At 43.9% G+C, this 21,945-nt stretch overlaps 1 pseudogene; it reads right to left on the bottom strand.

Moving 5' to 3' along the window:
- LOC138663802 (zinc finger protein 585A-like) overlaps positions 1–16,119 on the bottom strand; it is a 92,751-nt pseudogene extending 76,632 nt beyond the window's left edge.
- Between the last annotated feature and the right edge of the window lie 5,826 nt (positions 16,120–21,945).

Below are 21,945 nucleotides of genomic sequence, written 5' to 3'. Positions count from 1 at the left end.
TCATGTGGGGCCATTATACCATATTGAGCATCATGTGTGGCCATTATACAGTATAGAGCATCATGTGTGGCCATTATACAGTATGGAGCATCATGTGTGGCCATTATACAGTATTGAGCATCATGTGTGGCCATTATACAGTATAGAGCATCATGTGGGGCCATTGTACAGTATTGAACATCATGTGGGGTCATTATACAGTATGGCGCATCATGTGTGGCCATTATACAATATGGAGCATCATGTGTGGCCAATGGCCATTATACAGTATTGAGCATCATGTGTGGCCATTATACAGTATGGAGCATCATGTGTGGCCATTATACAGTATAGAGCATCATGGTTGGCCATTATACAGTATGGAGAATTATGTGTGGCCATATTTATTTTTGTTTATAATTATTGTATATGAAACGTGATCAGCAGTGCTAAATGGGTGTGGTTGGGATGTGGATATGGGTGTGACTAGTTGTGAAATGGGTGTGGCCAGAGGTGGGGCCTAAAATTTGCTGCGGCGCACATAGTGCGCCGCAAACTTTATGCCTCTTTCCTTTCTTCAAAAGTTGAGAGGTATGGTACATTTGCCAGATCAAGGCAAGTGCCACAAATCCCATGGGGAATGAAAGAGGCCGTAAGTGATCCGTTACACGGCAGATGCAGAAAAACTGCCCGATCTGCTGCAAAGGCTACTTTCACATCAGCGATTCTTGCCAAAGTCTATGCCAATAGTGTCATACTCACCAATGGGGGAGGCAGCACTAAAAGTGCCTAGGGCAGCAGAAACTCTAAATACGGCCCTGGGTTATCATATAATAATTGGAGACATTTTATAAGTTTAGAGGAGAAATCAATTTTGAAAGAACTGCAAAAAGATAGGGCCAGGATACCGAATCGAATGCTTTCTCAATGTCAAGAGCAAGCAATAATAGCCCTTTCCGTTGCAAGTTAGATGTGTGAATAATATTTATTGCTCTTCTGATGTTATCAGGAGCTTGTCGCAATGGTATGAATCCAACTTGGTCTTGATGGATGAGGTGATGAAGGAATTTATTGATCCTTGCAGTCACAATGGATGTGAAGATTTTTAGATCGATATTTAGGAGGGATATGGGTCTATAGCGTTTTGTAAGGAGGTGATCCTTTTTAGGTTTAGGGATTACTGTGACGTGTTATATAAAATTCAGGAGGTAGATGCGAACTATTCAATAGTGAGTTACAGAGATTTTTAATATGTGGGATCAGTATATCGCTGAATTTTCTGTAATATAGTGCTGTGAGACCATCTGGTCCTGGAGCTTTCCCCTTCTTCAGTTTTTTTATTGTATTGGCTATTTCTTCTTCGGATATGTCTAAATGGTTTTTTTGTGCTGCAGATTCTGTTAGTCTTGGCAAATGTAGACTACGGACAAATGAGTCCAATAGGGAAGGGGGAGGGAATTGCGTGGGTCAGTAGAGCTTTTGGTAATAATCACTGAAGGTGTTGTAAATGGTATCAGGATGAGCCGAGATCTGACCCATAGAGTCTTTAATAGAGGATATTACGTTGAGCAGCTCTTTTTTTAAAGTTTTCGCGCTAGCATCCTGTTAGGCTTATTGGAGTGTTTATAGAAGTTAGCTTTGGTCCATGTTAGAGCTCTTTCCTTTTTAATAGTGAGAATGGCGTTTAGCTGTAGTTTTGTATCTTGAATCTGCTTATATAGATATATGGATGACGAGAGTTGATTGGCCGATTCTAATTTCTGCAATTTAGTTTCTAGCCTAGTTTGTAGTACAGATCTTTCTCTTCTTCTAATGGTTGCCAACTTAATCAAGGATCCTGTGATGTATTTTTTGTGTGCAAGCAAAATTGTTCCTAACGATGATTCTTTCAGAGTGTTAGATTCAAAATAATACTTCAGGTCTTCTTTTATAGTTGTTACATTAACTGGGTCAGCTAAAATAGATTCATTAAGTCTCCACTTATACAATTTAGATGTAGTTATATGGAATCAAAATACTGACAAGACAGCATCATTGTCCGACCATGAGGAAGGTATATGGCGTGTGTAAAGAGCTGTTATGAGAGAGGTTGGTGTGGTCAAATGCATATTGATTCTCAAATAAGATTTATGGGCAGGTAATAAGTGTAACCTCTTAAAAGTCCCATTATGTTCTCTCCAAAGATCTACCAGATGATTCTCCTTCATGAGATTAAGGATTTTCTTTCTCTCTAATTTTGATATGTCAGAACGTTTTATAGCACTACTATCTAGTGAGGGGTTAATGGTGAAGTTAATGTCACCACACCATATCAAATGAATAAAAGAAAGTGTATTGAGTTTGGCTAAAATTAATTTGAAAACCTTAAATTGGGTTGGGGATGGTAGGTAACTATTGACAATACAAATGTTTTGTCCTTGCAAAGTACCTTGGAGGATGCAAAATCTGCCCTCTGAATCTACATAATTATTTACCGGCTGCAAGGGGAAACTATTTTTGATGAAGATGGCAACCCCCTTTGTTTTATGATCCCAAGTTGAAATAAAAAAAAGGGGAATAAGAAGAGTCAAAGTATTTAGGGCATGAAGAGTCAGAGAAATGAGTCTTTTGGAGACAGATGATGTCTGGGTTATGTTTTTGGTAATCTAAGAATGCTTTTTTGCACTTTAAAGGGGAGTTAAAACCCCTTACATTGTGTGAAAGTACTCTTCACATGTTTTATAGGTTTGGAGCTGAAAGAGATATTTCCCCAATAACTCACCCAGTACTCTTGATTGCATGAATACAATTTGAGATCCTTATAAAGAATTCGCAACCAAACGCAGTTATTAAGATGAGCAATCCTATATGGAAACATAAGGGAAGAACAGAAGAAAGGAGAGACACAGACACTTATTAAACAATGAACATAAAACATCCAATGGACTATAAGTCCAGAACTTGTAGCAATCAGGTTCCCTCTATTATCAGAGGTAGGCCGAAAATCACCAAAGTGAGGCAGCAAGTAATGTCTCTGCAGGCGTAGCCCATGCATATAATATATTCTTGCAGTAGCCAGGATTATGCCAAGATAGGATCCGGTATCCGAACCGTCACCAACAGTCCTCTCCACCCGTGAAGTAGGGGAAGTGCAATCAGAGAAATAAAATAACAATAAGGCTGAACAATCTCAGTCAATCCAGCATAGGTTATCTAATTAGAATTAGACAGAACCCACACTCTGAACTGAGCATATGACAATATTTAGAGTCTTCAGATGGAATTCGGCTGTGGGCGGTTTGACCTGCGGACTTCTTTCCACTCTCTTGTCGGTCTATTACGGCGAGGTGGTAGTGGGTGAGGGGCTTCCGTTCCAGGTATACCTGCTTGAGTCAGAGCCAACTCCCCCTCTTCCAATGTCTTGCATATATAAGTTTTGTTGTGCACTGAAAAGGATAGGGCAAAAGGGAATCCCCACCTATATTTGACTTGGGCTGCCTGAAGTGCCGCTGTTACCGGCTTGAAATTCTTTCTCCTTATCAGGGAGGCAGGTGCCAAATCTGCAAAGATTTTCACTGTATCTGGAAGATCAGGCAGTGTATGTAATTTTTTTGTTGCCAAAAGAATCAGGTCACGTGCTTTGTCATGCAAGAGTTTCAGGATAACATCCCTGGGGTTTTTATCTGAGCGTGGTTTCCCTACTGCTCTGTGAATTCTGGTAATATGTAAAAAAGCAGGTTCTGTTTGTGGAAGCAAAGCAGAAAATAATGTAGTAGCTGTAGCTTTAAGAGCTGTAATCTCCTTGGGGAGGCCACGGATCCGTAGGTTCCCCTACGGGACCTGTTTTCTATGTCCTCACATTTGAGCTCAAGTTCAGTTATGTGATCCATGTTGTTTTTAATATCCCCCTGGTCATCTTAAAGAGTGTCAGCTACAGCGTCCATCCTTTCCTCTAATACAAAGGTTCTTTGTACGTCTTGCAGTTTTGCGGTGATAGTCTGCATGGCTGAAGCTAATTCTGCTTTAAAAGTGTACTGTAAGGTTTTTATCAGCTCTGCTGTATGAATAGCAGTGTCCCCGAGTAGGGTTGAGTCATCTCCCTCTGTAATCTCCGTTACCTGGGCCTGGGAGGCGGGAGAAGCTGCTGGCGTTTTGTGTGCGGTGGCCATCTTAGATTTTCTTCCTCTCTAGAAGTGCTCTGTGATCGGGTGGGGCACTGGCCCGACAGAGCTTTTCCTTGTCGGCATTACCCTCCCGTGGTCTGGGGTGAGTACTGGCTGCCGCGACATCCGATTTACCACTGCCCGGGTGCTGGTAAGGGCTATTTTTAGCCTGCAGGGGAGTGGAGCTCAGCGGCGTGCATCCGTCGCCATCGAGGTCCGCGCATGCACCACCTATAGGAATATTTTTGAGTAAAATTTAAATTGTTCTTTTATTCTATAAACTACTGAGAACGTCTCTGCAGTTTGAAGCAATACATTTTGTATTTATTTTCTGAAAATGAGAAATGGTCAAAATAACTTGCAGACCTCAAATAATACAAAAAAAAGTGTCAATCATTTAGAAACAACAATACTAATGTTTTAACTCAGGAACAGTTCAGAATTCAATATTTTGTGAAATAACCATGATGCAAGACACTGTGTCTCCAGGTCTCAGTCCAACCATTAGACGACCAGGTGTTGATCTGGGGATGCTTCAGCAAGGCTGGAATTGGGCAGGTTCTTCTTTGCGAAGGATGTATGAATCAATCTTCATACAAGGTTATCCTGGAAAAACAGTTGTGGATGATGGACCACCAAATCAAATCCCTGTCGTGGCCAGCCCAATCTCCAGACCTGAACGGCATTGAAAACCTCTGGAATGTAATCAAGAGGAAGATAGATAGTCACAAGCCATCAAACAAAGAAGAACTGCTTACATTTTTGTACTGGGAGTGGCATAAGGTCACCCAAAAGCAGTGTGAAAGACAGGTGGAAAGCATGCCAAGACACATGAAAGCTGTGATTAAAAATCATGGTTATTCCACAAATTATTGATTTCTGAACTCTTAAAACATTAGTATTGTTGTTTCTAAATGATTATGAACTTGTTTTTTTGCATTACTTGATATCTGCAAGCAATGTTTTTTTGTTATTATGACCATTTCTCATTTTCAGAAAATAAATATAAAATGTATTGCTTGGAACTTCAGAGTCAAGCTGTCAGTAGTTTATAGAATAAAGGAACAATTTACATTTTACTCAAAAACATACCTATTAAGAGAAAAATCAGAGAAACTGAAAATTTTGCAGTGGTCTCTCAATTTTTGCCAGAGCTGTAGATCCCAGTAATGAATGTTTCACATTATAGGTAGGATGACTTCTCGTTGTGTGGGATTTTTGATGTTCAAGAAGGTACCATTTTCGGCTAAAATATTTTCCTCATTCTGAACATTAAAAAGGCTTGTAACCTGTGTGGGTTCTCTGGTGTGTAATAAAATTTCATTTCTGATTAAAATATCTCCCACATTCTGAACAGAGAAAAGGCTTCTTCCCTGTGTGAATTCTCTGGTGACAAACAAGGGCAGATTTTGCTGCAAAACAACTTCCACATTCTGAACATGAAAATGGTTTCTTCCCTGTGTAAGTTCTCCGGTGTGTATCAAGATTGAATTTATACAACATTTTTTTCTCCAAATTCTGAATATGACTATAGCTTTCCGCCTTTGTGAAATATTTGATGTGCAACAAGAAATGATTTACGTGTATAAGATTTCCCACATTCTGAACACGAAAAAGGCTTCTCCCCTGTGTGAGTTCTCAGATGTCTAACAAGGTGAGATTTCTCTACAAAACATTTTCCACATTCTGAACATGAAAAAGGCTTCTCCGAAGTGTGAATTCTCTGATGTACAATAAGGGATGTTTTCTGGCCAAAACATTTTTTACATTCTGAACATGAAAAGGGCTTTTCTCCTTTGTGAGTTCTCTGATGTGCAACAAGCGATGATTTATGTCCAAAACATTTTTCACATTCTGAACATGAAAATGGCTTCTCCCCTGTGTGACTTCTTTGGTGAATAACAAGATTTGATTTCACATTAAAACATTTCCCACAGCTTGAACATGAATATGGCTTCTCCCCTGTGTGAGTTCTCTGGTGAATAACAAGATCAGTTTTCAGGTAAAAAGATTTCCCACATTCTAAACATGAATATGGCTTCTGCCCAGTATGAATTTTCTCATGCCTAACAAGTTTGGATTTCTGGTTAAAATATCTCCCACATTTGATACAAGAAAATGTTTTCTCCTCTGTGTCAATTTTTGGATGTTTAACAAAAGATGTTTGAAAGGGGAAAATATTTCCATGTTCTGGCTTCTTTGATTTAAGAGCAGTTGGTTTTTTAATGCCTCTACTCTGACTTTTATTTTTATCGGGCGTCTGTAATGAATAAGAAGATAGGACCTGATAAGATGATTGATCTTTGCTGTGAAGGGATGATGGTATATAGGAAGTAATAGCATTCATTTCAGTTGTATTCTGTGTGATCTCAAGGTCAATTGATTTAAAAATTGAAGATGGCGGCTGTCCCTCTGATGTCCTGTCACCGTCATCTGTCAAGAATAAAGCCAATTATTATTTTTTAATACAATATTCTTGAAATGTATATTTTTGAACATTTCTACTCAAATTTTTAAACAAAATGGGAAGTTATGTAGCAAAATTTAATTATTCACTAGGACAATGAAAGTTCACAGTTTAATAGAACCTGTAACCTGTATGAACATGAACCAGTAGAACGTGGTGTCCAACTGTTTGTTCATTCTGCCTCCCAAATGTAAAAAGTCACCAAAAAATTGTTATGTAGTCGAAAATGATACTAATAAACTTTTACTCATCCCAGTAAAAACATGCCTCTACTCCAGTGTCAAAATAGTCTAGTTTTGTAAATTGAATTGAACATATAAAAAAATATTGCTAAACTTGTAAACCTTCTATCATCAGAAAAAATATAAGAGAATGTTGAAATAATAAAACGGGATGTTGGAAAAATGTAGAGTAGAAATACACCTGTGCACTGCAGTACTTTCTTCTTCCCTCAACAGGGAAAATAAGTACACCTGTGCAGGAGTGCGATGACAGGGAGCCATGAAACAAGCAGGACGGCGGCGATCATAAGAAGATGGGAGGCCCCGAACCAGGACCTGCGACACCCTTCTGACCATACTGCCCCCCAGGTGAGTATAATAAAATGTATGTTTCTTATCTTTTAGGTCGAATAGGGAGCTTATCTACAGCATTATAGAATGCTGTAAATAACACTGAAAGGCAGTGGCCGTATCTTATATCAGCCAAACCTGGTGACAGGTTTGCTTTAAAGTTTGAAAATTACAAACTTTTCTAAACCATTTGGAAAATTTCAGGTATTTTCCAAAATAAACTCAAAATATAACCTAAAATTAACAGAAACGTAAAGTACAAAGTGTCACAGAAAAAAAAAAATTCAGAAATCACTGGAATCAGAAGAAGCATACAAAGTTTTCACCATATAAAGTGATATGTCAGATTTGAAAAATGGGGCCTGGTTAAGAACACAAAATTTGCTGTGGGAAGTGGTTAAATCAGAGTATTTTGGGCACTAATTACTGTATAAGGATAGGTTCACATTGCGTTAGGGCAATCCGTTTAGCGCATACGCTAGCGGATTGTGCTAATGCAATGTTCCAAAAGGGATCGCGTTTGGCGATCCCGCTAGCGCAGATGCCCGATCTGGACAGAACTATGTGAAACTTTGTCTTACGTCTCTGTTGTCTAAGGGGATATGTACTGTGTCTAGACCAACTGTGTGGTCTATTGTATTTACAGAACATGCACTTTATTTATAATTTTATTGACACTTGTGAGATTTATAGGCACGTTATATTCACTTTATAGCAGACAACTTATATTAATATTTGATTGTTGTTTACATACTGCTTTGCTATTTCCAGGTGTTTCCACCTTTTTTCTGTCCCTGGTTTTATGTATCCCCTTGTGGGCTATACTTATTGGACTATTTATGTGACTATTATTGTTTATTTTTTTAATTGTTAATAAAAATACATTTTCAACTCATGTGGGAATATTTGCTTTTTCTCAGTGTATACACTAATTACTGTAGTCAAAAGCTGTGACTATAGACAATAACACTTCTACTGAAATGATCAAACTCTACAGTCTTCATCAGAGAAAAAATTAATAACTAGTGGTGAAACTTCTCTGGAGTAATTAGAGTATGCGGCTCGGTGGCTCTTGGCAATCTAAACTATCTTACAACCAATATTTTTGTGAAGAAATATTAGACATTTAAAAATAACTTTTTATAATAGTGCAGAGCTGAAGTGTCTTAAATGTAGATATCTGGCTTTTGAAAGAAGCAATGTAGACATTTTTTTTAAAGACTACCAAGGAGTTGCAGACTCACATAAGTGAGGCAGGTCGATTCCACTAAAATAAAACATAATGAATGTCTCCCGAGACCTCAATCTGCGCCCGCACTGCCTCCAGCGTCCATTTTCCTGTATCCCACCATTTGGGAAGTCAATAGGAAGTACAGGGACTCCGCTCACTGCCGATATTTTCTGAAAGCCCAGGGCCCATAGCATTACCACAATCCTGCCTCTGCCAGCTTCCTGCAGCAGCAACCTTGCTTCCTGTGAACCCGCTCCATCGTCGCTGCATCACCCGTAAGCTAACGTAAGTTCGGACTATAAGATGCATCACTATTTCCTATTTTCCTCCCCAAAATTTGGGTTTTGTCTTATAGTCCACAAGATATGGTACATTAGAGCCATCAACAATACACAAACATATAGGCAGAGGTGTAATGTATTTTGTGTAGTTTATCTAAATACTTTTTAAAGTTAGTCAGTTGAAAAAAAAAAGTCAGGAAAAAGGGAAACTATTGCAATTGTACAGAAATTCACACTTGGCCCACCAGGATACCCCCTCCTCCCAGCCTGGGAGTCACAGCATTGCCCCACTGCTGCCTCCGTCAGCTTCCTGTAACCCGACTCCACCGCCGCTGCCCCCCATAAGGTAACGTAAATTCAGACTATAAGATGCACCTCCATTTCCTATTTTCCTTCCCAAAATTTGGGGTGCGTCTTATGGTCCGCTGCGTTTTATAGTCAATGAAACATGCACAGCTTAGAGATATATCATGGCAGAGGTGTAATGTTTTTTATGCAGTTTAAATCCAAATCCTCTTTGAAGTTAGTCAGTTTAAAAACAAAATGAAAAGTCAGGAAAAAGGGAAACGCTGTTGTAACTGTAGGGAAATTCACACTTGGCCCTCACTGCACATTTAATGTTGACCTGGTCTTGTAGGGACCACAAGAGCACATTCAGTAGCACAGAAGGGAGAGAAGGTAGATTCATCCTATATGATGCCATGATTCTATTAAGACAACGGCATCATCAACCTCCACTTTTTCTTAGAGGAACACCATAATATTTTTCTTCAAGTGATTTTCTATCTTGTCAGCACATTCTACGTACGCTGGCATTTGGCTTATTAGTTGACAGATCAGGGCAGATAAGAGCAACTTCAAGTTCCAGGGGGTAGGTGGATCCTCCAGTTTGTAAGCTCTATAGAAAAAGGACTTTTAGTCATCAAAGTAATTTGAAAAGTTCCGTTTTGCCTCCAAACCGAGAATGTTGTAGTTTGGAGGCAAAATGGTGATCACATGAATTTGATATGGCCGCACTACACCACTGATAAAGCAGCCACAGCCGGTGACTAAGAAGAAACTGTGACTCTGTATTTACTGACTACTCACTTGGGTAGTTATATGTAGCAATCTCCTCTTCACACCGCTCAGCACCCATCATACATGTCTCTGTAGTATTAATATGGGTCAGATCTTTACCCTGAAACAAATATTGTAAAAGTCACAGAAAGATGGAGGAGTCACATCTATGATCAGCTCTCATCCTGCCATCTCCTCTGTTCTCATTACACAAGTATAAGACATATATTACTGGTGGATAAACCAAGACTGAGCACAAGACCTTCACAGCCGTCTACACATCATAGGGGAGATCTCATGACACCTTCTCTCCATCTACCTGATGATCCTGAGGAACACTGGGATTTTCTTGTTTACAGTCCTGAGGAAGAAGAGGACGGGGACATCTCTCCGGTGTTGTCCTCTTACTGGATAGAACTGGAAAAAAAATATAGGGACTGAATTCATTCTTTACATACAGATAATTACAGGCCATATGTATTAAATTCCGTCTGTTACCTGGTGATGTGAGGGGCTGGGGAACCTCCATCAAGAAGTCCTTGTACAGATCTTTGCATCCTTCTAAATACTCCCACTCTTCCATAGAGAAATAAACGCTGACATCCTGACACCTTATAGGAACCTGACACATACAGAGATACCGTCATCCCTCCGATCCCTTCATAGCATTACTGTATAATGTCCCAGCATTCCCAGCAGTGTCACCTCTCCAGTCAGCAGCTCAATCATCTTGTAGGTGAGTTCTAGGATCTTCTGATCATTGATGTCCTCATGTATCAGGGTGTGAGGTGGAGAACCTGTGATTGGGCTCATGGGTCTTCCCAATTCCTCAGACACAGGGGCCTGACAGCACTCATTAGAGGTCTTCTTCACTACCGTGTAATCCTGGTTATGGAGATAAATATTAATAAATCTCACTACAGACATTTCCAGAGTCCTCACCTCTCCAGTTCTGTCCATCTGTTATTCCCATATATAAGAATGATGTAATGTGACGTCATCAGAATCTCTCACCTCTCCAGTAAGCCGGAAGAGGATCTCTAAGGTGAAGTGTAATAGCCTCTCCACCATCTTGTCTCTGTCCAACTGCATCCTTAATGAGTAAATCAGAAAAATTCTCTAAATATAGAAGATCTCCACTGAAAAGATCAGATATCGTAGAGACCTGAAAGAGACGATGAACCAAAACAGCATCATAAAGAATCCTGTGTAATAATTCAATTACTGGAGACTTATTATTTTAAAGTATTCAGTTTTATTTCCTTCATACCTACTAATAAATCCTATATATTTTAGACCACACACAACAAGCAGTTTCTTCCTCGGAGTCGGCAGCTGAATACGTTTCTCATAGACTCATTTTCCATAACGCTTCTCGTCTCATTTACCGACACTGGAATCGGCATTAGCAATACAGCAGGATATATTCATTACACGTGACAGGAGAAATAACTACCGTATATACTCGAGTATAAGCCGAGATTTTCAGCCCAAATTTTTGGGCTGAAAGTGCCCCTCTCGGCTTATACTCGAGTCACGGTGGGCGGCAGGGTCGGCGGGTGAGGTGGAGAGGGCGCTGAGGCATACTTACCTAGTCCTGGCGCTCCTGACGCTGCCCCTGCCTGTCACACTGTCTCCGGGTGCCGCAGCTATTCCTGTTCAGCGGTCACGTGGGACCGCTCATTAAACTTATGAATATGGACTCCACTCCCATAGGGGTGGAGCCACATATTCATTCCTCTGAGCGGTGCCAGTGACCGCTGACAGGAAGAGCTGCGGCACCCGGAGACAGTGTGACAGGCAGGGGCAGCGTCAGGAGCGCCGGGACTAGGTAAGTATTTTATATTCACCTGTCCCTGTTCCACACGCCGGACGTCGCTCCATCTTCCCGGCGCCGCTCTGTCTTCCCGGCGTCTCTGCGCTCTGACTGTTCAGGTCAGAGGGCGCGATGATGCATATAGTGTGCGCGGCGCCCTCTGCCTGATCAGTCAGTGCGGAGAGACGCCGGGACGGGACGTCGGGAGCTGCAATCAAGAGAGGTGAGTATGGCTTTTTTTTTTATTATTGCAGCAGCAGCAGCAGCAATGGCACAGCTTTATATGGAGCATCTATGGGGCAATAATGAACGGTGCAGAGCACTATATGGCAGAGCTATGGGGCAATAATGAACGGTGCAGAGCACTATATGGCACAGCTATGGGGCAAGAATCAACGGTGCAGAGCACTATATGGCACAGCTATGGGACAATAATGAACGGTGCAGAGCACTATACGGAGCATCTATGGGGCAAAAATGAACGGTGCAGAGCACTATATGGCAGAGCTATGGGGCAAGAATGAACAGAGCAGAGCACTATATGGAGCATCTATGGGGCAAAAATGAACGGTGCAGTGCACTATATGGCAGAAGTGTCCAAAAGAAAGAAAAAATGAAAGCGCACTCACCGGTGGTGAACTTCAGCGATTTATTAACACATAGTTACGTGATGCAGGGAGGGTAGTGAACGCATACAGGACGACAGCTGTTTCGTGCTATGCAGCACTTCGACAGGTCCGATCGGACCTGTCGAAGTGCTGCATAGCACGAAACAGCTGTCGTCCTGTATGCGTTCACTACCCTCCCTGCATCACGTAACTATGTGTTAATAAATCGCTGAAGTTCACCACCGGTGAGTGCGCTTTCATTTTTTCTTTCTTTTGGACACTTCTATATGATCTGTTTTTTCTTGGAAGCGGCACCCAGGTGGAATGCCCATGGCGATTGATGTTTTATTTTGACAAAAGGCATATACGGTACATTGCATATACCCCTGAGTCACAAGGGTCTAACTAATTACGGCAGTGCGGGTGTCATATCTCTTCAGTTTGGATTTAACTATATGGCAGAGCTATGTGTTATGACCTGGTGGTCAGGACAATAATGGACCTGGTGGTTAAGAGCACACGGAATGACCTGATAGGTACTGACAATAAGGACGAGCTCTGGGACGTGGGAACTCTGCTGACCGCAATCCCTAAACCTATCAAACACACTAGAAATAGCCGTGGATTGCGCCTAACGCTCCCTATGCAACTCGGCACAGCCTAAGAAACTAGCTAGCCCTGAAGATAGAAAAATAAAGCCTACCTTGCCTCAGAGAAATTCCCCAAAGGAAAAGGCAGCCCCCCACATATAATGACTGTGAGTAAAGATGAAAATACAAACACAGAGATGAAATAGATTTAGCAAAGTGAGGCCCGACTTACTGAACAGACCGAGGATAGGAAAGGTTACTTTGCGGTCAGCACAAAAACCTACAAAAAGACCACGCAGAGGGCGCAAAAGAGAGGCGCTCCCTCTGCGTCCCAGAGCTTCCAGCAAGCAAGACAACAAATTAAAAAGCAAACTGGACAGAAAAATAGCAAACCAAGGAAATACAAGCTGGAACTTAGCTTCTGATGGGAAGACAGGTCACAAGAACGATCCAGGAGTGAACAGACCAATACTGGAACATTGACAGGTGGCATGGAGCAAAGATCTAAGTGGAGTTAAATAGAGCAGCAGCTAACGAATTAACCTCGTCACCTGTGAAACTCAGAAACACCCACCAGAGGAAGTCCATGGACAGAACCAGCCGAAGTACCATTCATGACCACAGGAGGGAGCCCGACAACAGAATTCACAACAGCTATGGGGCAAGAATGAACGGTGCAGAGCACTATATGGCACAGCTATGGGGCAAGAATGAACGGTGCAGAGCACTATATGGCAGAGCTATGGGGCAATAATGAACGGTGCAGAGCACTATATGGCACAGCTATGGGGCAAGAATGAACGGTGCAGAGCACTATATGGCACAGCTATGGGACAATAATGAACAGTGCAGAGCACTATATGGCAGAGCTATGGGGCAAGAATGAACGGAGCAGAGCACTATATGGCACATCTATGGGGCAAGAATGAACGGTGCAGAGCACTATATGGCACAGCTATGGGGCAATATGAACGGTGCAGAGCACTATATGGCACAGCTATGGGACAAAAATGAACGGTGCCGAGCACTATATGGCACAGCTATGGGGCAGTATGAACGGTGCAGAGCACTATATGGCACATCTATGGGACAATAATGAACGGTGCAGAGCACTATATGGAGCATCTATGGGGCAAAAATGAACGGTGCAGAGCACTATATGGCAGAGCTATGGGGCAAGAATGAACGGTGCAGAGCACTATATGGCACAGATATGGGGCAAAAATGAACGGTGCAGAGCACTATATGGCAGAGCTATGGGGCAAGAATGAACGGTGCAGAGCACTATATGGCAGAGCTATGGGGCAAGAATGAACGGAGCAGAGCACTATATGGCACATCTATGGGGCAAGAATGAACGGTGCAGAGCACTATATGGCACAGCTATGGGGCAAGAATGAACGATGCAGAGCACGATATGGCACAGCTATGGGACAATAATGAACAGTGAAGAGCACTATATGGCAGAGCTATGGAGCAAGAATGAACGGAGCAGAGCACTATATGGCAAATCTATGGGGCAAGAATGAACGGTGCAGAGCACTATATGGAGCATCTATGGGGCAAAAATGAACGGTGCAGAGCACTATATGGCAGAGCTATGGGGCAAGAATGAACGGTGCAGAGCACTATATGGCACAGATATGGGGCAAAAATGAACGGTGCAGAGCACTATATGGCACAGCTATGGGGCCATAATGAACGGTATGGAGCATCTATTTTTATTTTTGAAATTCACTGGTAGCTGCTGCATTTTCCACCCTAGGCTTATACTCGAGTCAATAAGTTTTCCCAGTTTTTTGTGGCAAAATTAGGGGGGTCGGCTTATACTCGGGTCGGCTTATACTTGAGTATATACGGTACTTCATGATGAGGACGACATCTTCATCTTCTACTACGGCTCTAGAAACATATCTGGCCAGAGTCTGTCACTGACTACATCTCCACCGGCCGCCTGTATGAATGTTTCCCGTCTTACCCGCACTGTAATCTTTTATCGTGTTAGATCTCATATCTAATACACACAGAAAAGTTTCAGGCATTTATAAAAGCTGTTTGTAAGAACACTGCAGACAGGAGGGATTTGATGCCAAAATCTACATGTAGAGTTTTATGTTTCTGTTTTTTTTTATTCTGGATATGATGTTTTTCTGGTATTGTCTCCTTAGGTTTCACTAAATTACATGAAAAATAGGTGTTAACATGATACAAAATAGAATTGACACCAACTTGTAAAACACCGGAATAGTATGGGACACATGGTGCACTTTTTCTGTCAAATGTTAAGCATTTTTATAGAGACCACAGGAAAGATCGGCCGAGTAGAACAGTTGTGTATGAGGCAGTCAGGAGAAATAGACATCAGCTGAATGATTAGAGATATAAAAGACAGCGCCTCACATGTTGGTGAAATAAATCACAATTTATTCTGCCTTCTGTGGCGACGTTTCGATCCCAAATATCTTTTCGCCACAGAAGACAGAATAAATTGTGATTTATTTCACCAACATGTGAGGTGCTGTCTTTTATTTCCCTATACATTGGACTACATACCAAGAAGGACTACTTGCCTGAGACGTGCGCTCTTTATATGAGTAATGTTGACCCTGCTTTTCCCATGAGGTGCTTTGTTCCACTGATTATGCTATATCAGCTGAATGACTGTCCGGCCAACAGCTATCTCATGTGTATGGGGCCATTAGTATCACACTGACAGGCAGGGATAATACCCTGCACTACAGTGGTACAGGGCATCACCGGAGCCATCAGAGGCTTGTATGCTGTATGATCGCACTAATGAGGGTGTGGGAAAAAGCTTAAAGAGAAAAATAAATATCAGTTTTAGGAAGAGAGAAATAACATTCTCCATTCTTGATGAGGACAGAGAGAAGACATCTTCTATATATCTGAGGTAACTGAGAGACAACATCCATTATTGTATCTGAGGCAGAAAGACAGAGGCAGAGAGCGTCCTCCATTATATCTGGGGCACAGAGAGACACATCCCAATATATCGTAATATATTGTGTGTGGCGGGATGGCGGTACTGGGGGAACATTAGACTGTGTGTGGGGGATGGCGGTACTGGGGGAACATTAGACTGTGTGTGGGGGGGTGGCGGTACTGTGGGAACAGTAAGCATTGTACTATGTGAGGAATACGTGTTTCCGTCCTATTTTTATACTTGGGTCCTATTTATCAGGGAAAAAGGAAACAACCGTTATGATTCTTAGTGGCAACAAAAATGACCAAAATAGTCTCAGCGCTGAAGGGGTTACTGCCCCCTGTGCTCAGTAATGGGAAATCTCCAGCACCTACCTCCACCTGCAGAGCCGCACACCACATATATGGCTGTTCTGTGCGCACAGGACCTGTGATGAGGTCACAGGAGGGGAGGAGTCAGGGGTCACATGATCAGGGGCCTCAGTGTATGCAGGACTCTGCTGTGCTGGTTGTCATGGTGCTGGATGAGGGGAAGATTATGTGTTGGGTCAGGAGGGGTTTACAGAGTGGATATAGCAGAGCCGCGTGTACGAGGTGTACGGAGCGGAGCTGTGTGTACAAGGTGTACGGAGCGGAGCCGTGTGTGTACGAGGTGTACGGAGCAGAGCCGTGTGTGTACGAGGTGTACGGAGCAGAGCCGTGTGTGTACGAGGTGTACGGAGCGGAGCCGTGTGTGTACGAGGTGTACGGAGCGGAGCCGTGTGTGTACGAGGTGTACGGAGCGGAGCCGTGTGTGTACGAGGTGTACGGAGCGGAGCCGTGTGTGTACGAGGTGTACGGAGCGGAGCCGTGTGTGTACGGAGCGGAGCCGTGTGTGTACGAGGTGTACGGAGCGGAGCCGTGTGTGTACGAGGTGTACGGAGCGGAGCCGTGTGTGTACGAGGTGTACGGAGCGGAGCCGTGTGTGTACGAGGTGTACGGAGCGGAGCCGTGTGTGTACGAGGTGTACGGAGCGGAGCCGTGTGTGTACGAGGTGTACGGAGCGGAGCCGTGTGTGTACGGAGCGGAGCCGTGTGTGTACAAGGTGTACGGAGCGGAGCCGTGTGTGTACGAGGTGTACGGAGCGGAGCCGTGTGTGTACGAGGTGTACGGAGCGGAGCCGTGTGTGTACGAGGTGTACGGAGCGGAGCCGTGTGTGTACGAGGTGTACGGAGCGGAGCCGTGTGTGTACGAGGTGTACGGAGCGGAGCCGTGTGTGTAAGAGGTGTACGGAGCGGAGCTGTGTGTGTACAAGGTGTACGGAGCGGAGCCGTGTGTGTACGAAGTGTACAGAGAGGAGACGTGTGAGTGTGTGTACGAGGTGTATGGAGTGGAGCCGTGTGTACGAGGTGTACGGAGCAGAGCTGTGTTTATGAGGTCTACAGAGCAGAGCCACGTGTGTATGAGGTGTACTGAGCAGGGCCACATGTGTACGGAGCGGAGCCACGTATGTACAAGGTGTGCAGAGCGGAGATGTACGTGGAGTGGAGCCTCGTGTGGAAGACTTGTATGAAGCAGAGCCAAGTGTGTACGACACACCAGCATTTTTCTGGAAGACCCTAACAGGAGGGCTGAGGGGGCAGGAAAATCGCTGCTCAAATGGACTGGGAACAGCATGGGGAAGACACCTGGACGCTTCTGACTCCCAGGTCGCTGTTGGGAACAATGTTGTCAGAGTATTACGCCACTTTTAAGGACTCACAAAATATACAAAACCGAAGATAAAATGGATTTTACACCAAAAAAGGTTAGGAAACACTATTTCCTGTATAATGTTTCGTATATAAGGCAAAATTAAGAAGAGAAATAAAAACACCTCTTCATGGCCATGCCATCTCTCATCCTATGTCCCCCTCACCTATAACTACAGTAGGTTACATAGTAGAGGGGGAAATAAAACTACGCCCACTAGTGGTCACCGATAAATGTAATTTTAACATTTTACTACCTTATCTGGGTATGTGGTGGGTGTGACATGGTCAGACACATCCTGTGTAATTTTTGAAGGAGGGACTCTGAAACTCACAAAACCTATGCGGACAATGCAAAGACTGCTAAAAATTAGAAGGTAGAGGGACTCCTATACACCCTGGATTAGACATAAAGAAGGGCCTCATACACATTTTATTAAAATTGATAGGTAGTGGACTCCTAGACTCATAAAGCCTATGGACTAAGTGCAGGGGCTGCCAAAAATTAGGTGGAAGGGACAGCAATACACTGCAGGAGGGCCGCAGAAAATATGTTTTTTTCCTTCAGTTATTATGCCCCTGGCAACAATAAAAACGTGCTCTGACATAAAACTAGCAGCAAAGCAGCCCATTACCTCCAAGGCGTAGAAGGACAGTTCATGCGACGTGTCCAGCATACCCAAAAGTTTTACGGCACAGAGGAATCACTAAAGACATTTGTACGGTCAGCTAGGTACTTTACCATCTTCCACCTCTTCCTTCCTTGTTCATGCGAGTACATCAGGGCCCGGGTGCTAGGAGGGTCTAATGAAGATGTCTCAGACCTTTAATAGTGTTCCCCTGCCTCTGTTGGACCTGGTATGTTTCTCCGTCGTCTATCCTCCTTGATTGTCCAAGAAACTGACTTTTTCACCAGTGTTGTCAGATGGGAATTTTTGTACTAATTGTTCGACTAGGGCCTTCTGGAATTGCACCATTTTACTAGCCCTCTCCACTGCAGGAAGGAGATATGGAAAGTTCTCCTTGTAGCATGGGTCGAGAAGAGTGAACAAACAGTTATCAGTGTTGTGTTCGCCAAAATGTGTGTAATGGGAATGGCAGCGGCACATAAAGTCAGCCATGTGTACCAAACTTCCAGCCGGCAAGACTTCCCTGTCCCTAGCATATGAACCACTCTTCATCTCCATGTGTACTTTCTTCCTCCATCTCTTCCTGGTCCACATGCAAAGCTTACTCTTTAAGGGTATGTGTCCACGTTCAGGATTGCATCAGGATTTGGTCAGGATTTTATGCAGGTAAAATCCTGACCAAATCTGCACCTGAGGTCACTGGCAGGTCACCTGCGCTGTCCATGCGTTTCTGCAATATAAGGACATGCTGCGTTCTTAAAAGACGCGCCGCACGTTCGTTTTCACAGGTATGCCGCATGCGTGTTTTAATGCATAGTGGAGACGGGATTTCATGAAATCCCCTCCACTATGCTGTAACATCTGGATGCTGCGTTTTTGACACTGCGGCTCAACGCAGCGTAAAAAACGCAGCGTTTCCTGAACGTGGAAACATACCCTAAGGCTATGTGCACACGTGTTCTAGGTCCACTGCGGATTTTTCTGCAGCGGATTTGATTAAACCGCTGCAGATTTATCGTGGTTTTTACTGGGGTTTTACAACTGCGGTTTTCCATAGGGGCAGATGTAAAACCACTGCGGAATCCGCAGAAAGAAGTGACATGCTGCGGAATGTAAACCGCTGCGTTTCCGCAGCATGTGCACAGCGTTTTTGGTTTCCCATAGGTTTACATTGAACTGGAAACGTATGGGAAACTGCTGCGGATTCGCAGCTGCGGAAATGTTGCAGATCCGCAGCAAAATCCGCATCGTGTGCACATACCCTAATTGTGAGCAGCGAGTGTTTGCATGCACAGTAGTGGCATGATTACGCTGATTATTGCATCATCGCCTCTCCCCATCTTGCTTGATTCATCAAAGTTTTTTAGAACCTCACAGATGTCAAACTTCCATGCTCTCTCTTGTGCTGTTATGTGCGGACGGAGGCTGACTTACCAACAGGCATGATGTAGCTGGTATTCAACTACTGCCCTCTGCTGGTCACAAAGCCTTGCCAACATGTGTAATGTTTAGTTCCAGTGCGTAGTCATGAAGTGACCGAGGGCAAGGTCGCCCATGTATATCTATGATCTGGCCCAGCAAAACTTCCACACTCAGATTCCATTTTAACAATCGTATCTTTACTGTTATACATTTTTCCTTAACACCGCGGAACACAATAATAGACAATACAAAATATGCCTATTCACAGAGATAACGTGTAATAACAAACTGTCCCTCACTTTCCCTATCCACACGTTACCAGTTCCTTTGCTCCAAGAGGTTATCTTCCCACGTCGCAGGCCTGTCTGTCACTGCAGGGGGACGCTCCGGCCGAAGAGAAAACAACAAGGATTAAACAAAACGCCGTCTCTCAGGTCCAGACTGTAGTCCTTGGGGTTCAACAGGTAAGGGTGGAAGGTTCGGCCTCTCAACAGAGGACCCGCTTACAGTTCATGGGCTCCAGGATCTGTGAGGATGTCACCGTTGGGTGCTCCGCAGTGTGGGAGCTCGGAACAATCTGGATGTCAGCTTTCAAGAGAGAGAGGTCATCCAGGCAATCTTCTATATCGCCTCTACAGGAGGACGCCAGCACACACCGACCTCTCTCTGCACACACCAGTTTCCCGGGCTTCCTCTTTCACTCCCCTTCCTGTTCACATGACACCCCAGGGGAAAGTTTTGCCAATACAGTTTGTCCCTCTGTAATCACATTTGGCATAGGTATAACTTCTGGCCACACGGAGGCAGTGTCTGTCACAGATTCTATGTCAATGATAACAGAACAGTCACAGCCGGCCAGCTCACTACAGTCATGTCACACACCAGTCTGTTAGGTGCAAGCGCTGCTATAGCACTGCCAGACAGGTGGCAACTGTAGCTGACTTGTGGAAATGGGCACACACGCTGTGTACCTTCTGAAGCTCAACCACATCAGGATAGACTTTCAGAAACCACTGAACCATTAAGTTGAGCAAGTGGGCCATGCATGGTACGTGTGCAAGTTTGCCACCAAATTACGGCCATTATCACACACAACCATGCCTGGTTGTAGGTTCAGTTGAGTTGAGTTGAGTTGAGGTTCAGCAACGAGAGTCACTGATCTGTTCGTTCTGTTAGACCTTTCAACAACTCTGCAACGGTGTGCTGTTTGTCACCTAAACAAATTAGTTTCAGCTGATGCCGTTTCAGGCAGTGCTGCAGTGCTTCCTGCTTTCAACTGATTTGGACAACTTGCTCCGAGATGACAATTAGGAAATGGAGGATGATTACGAAGAGGGGGTGCAAGAACTGGTGTAGGAGGTGAAGGAAATGCTGATCGAACTATGGCCCGCAATTGTAGCACGTGTGCCTTCACAAGGTCCACCCAGTGTGCCATCAGGGAAATGTAGTGTCTCTGACCACAAGCATTTGTACACTTTTTCGTTGTTAAGTGGATGTTTCCAGTAACTGCATTGATCAGTGCATGGGTGATGTTATGGGACACGTGCTGGTGTAAGGCAGGGATGGCGCACGAAGAAAAATATTGGCGTCTGGAGACAGAGTACTGAGAGACGACCACCGCTACGAGGTTGGCAACATTTACAAGGCAAGACGTTTCTAAAACATGCCTGTTTAGTGTTTGGGACCGTAGGTGGATGGCTGGATATTTCCATTCCTTGGTCTGTTAAGGACAGAACGCTGCGCTGCGACAAAGAATTGGAAGTGTTTGCTGATGCTGCCTGCGCATGTGTAACGACAGGTGTAGGGCAGGCTGCATCCGTGCTTACAACCTGGACAGGGGATTGGTGGCAATCACGTAGCACAGGGGAAGAGGCAGTGGTGTCACCCACAGACACTGATTGTGGACCCATGCGTTCGGCCCTCCTAGTCAGGTGCTTTCATCACATGTGTCTAAGCATGCTGGTGGTGGTCAGGCTGGTAGTGGTCATGCCCCTGCTGATCTTGGAACGGCATAGGTTGCAAATTACCATTCTTCTATCATGTGCACTTTCTTTATAAAAGCTCCAGATTGGGGAAGACCTAATACTTTGGCCTCAGAACTTTCCACCTGTGGGTGGTCTTGGGAACACTTGCCATCCTTCTACCTCTGGCCACCCTACTGCCTTTTCCTGCCTGTTGCAGTGCTGCGGATCCCACCCCCTCTACACTACTGTCCTAATTCTGCATGGCACCTTCCCAAGTTAAGTCAGTGACTTAATTGTCCACCACCTCGTCTTCTACTTCCGCACTCTGGTCCTTCTGACTTGACTTACCAACATCACTTGTTGGCAATTGCGTCTCATCATCACTTACCTCTTGAGACACTAATTGCCGTTCCCCACAGACATCTTTTTACAGTGGCTGCTCAAATATTTGGGCATCACTACACACCATCTCCTCGTGTCCCTTGTTAAAGGAATAGCAAAGCAAAGAGGAC

The sequence above is a fragment of the Ranitomeya imitator genome, chromosome 2 (genome assembly GCF_032444005.1).
Source record: "Ranitomeya imitator isolate aRanImi1 chromosome 2, aRanImi1.pri, whole genome shotgun sequence".
Classification (NCBI taxonomy): domain Eukaryota; kingdom Metazoa; phylum Chordata; class Amphibia; order Anura; family Dendrobatidae; genus Ranitomeya; species Ranitomeya imitator.
This window is presented reverse-complemented; position numbering and strand designations above follow the sequence as displayed.